Genomic DNA, 1,167 nt, shown 5'->3' with positions numbered 1-1,167 from the left:
GGAGATGAGGTGCTTGCAAGGATTTAAAGAAGCCCATCTAATGGAGTGCTGGAAATGATAAATCAGCGGGCCTTTGTAAAGGTTATTACTTTAAACAAAGAGGGGCTTGAATGGAGCCAATTAAACGGCACCTGAATTGATAAACAAACTGCTTATTGTCGGGGGCTATTCTGCAGCTCTGGGGGTCCCCCCTCGCTGGAGGCCTGGGGATAAATTTACATGTGATTGGAGTTTAATGGGCCGCAACAGGCCTCCCATCCCATCGCCATGGCAACGGCCCTTTCTCCAGCTTTTAAACAGTCTGCAATGGCTTTTATTGTGCGCTGCTGCCAGCCCGGCGGGGCGGGCGCCCCTTGTAGCAATTTGTTCCTGTCCCCGGGCACGGCCCGGCCAGGCCATGAATATATCTGGGGGGACACGGGGACAAAGGGCCGGGCCGAGGGGGCTCCATGGAGACCCTGGCACTGGAATGGTGACATATGGTCCGTGCTGACCCCGGGCAGCCCCACAATGAGCAGCCCCCGGCCCTGTTTGGTCCCCGGCCCAGGCAGGCCGGGCCTATTCATCGCTAGGCCGAGTCACGGGCCTAGGCCTCTCCCTCCGCCTGCTCCGGGCTTTGCTCCCGCTGAAATCTCTGCCCGGCAGCGCTAAAGGGAGAATGAGGAGAGGAGAAAGGAGATAAAGGCAGGAAGAAAAGGCTCTCCGTGTCCCAGAGATGTTTGCTTTCCACTTGATTGGAAGCCGAAAGGGCGCGGATGTCGGGGCGGCAGAAGCGAGAGCTCCTGGTGCTGGGGTCCCAGCGAGGTTTGGGGTCAAAAGGGTCTGAAATCCCAACCTGTCCCACCCTTCCCATGGCCAGCGACGCTTTCTGCTCCTCCAGGTGCTCCAGCCTGGCCTCGGGCCCTGGCAAGGATGGGGCAGCCACAGCTGCTCTGGGAATTCCACCCCAGCCCCCCATCACCCTCACAGGGAGGAATTTATTCCCAATATCCATCCATCCCTGCCCTCTGTCCTGTCCCTCCATCCCTTGTCCATCTCCAGCTCTCCTGGGGCCCCTTTAGGCCCTGCAAGGGGCTCTAAGTTCTCTTTGAGCCTTTTCTTCTCCAGATGAACATTCCCAGCTTTTGAAGGGGTATCGGGCTGAGGGTCCCTCTGGTCCTGGATCCC

Source organism: Parus major, chromosome 21 (assembly GCF_001522545.3).
Source record: "Parus major isolate Abel chromosome 21, Parus_major1.1, whole genome shotgun sequence".
In the NCBI taxonomy this organism is placed as follows: Eukaryota; Metazoa; Chordata; class Aves; order Passeriformes; family Paridae; genus Parus; species Parus major.
This window is presented reverse-complemented; position numbering follows the sequence as displayed.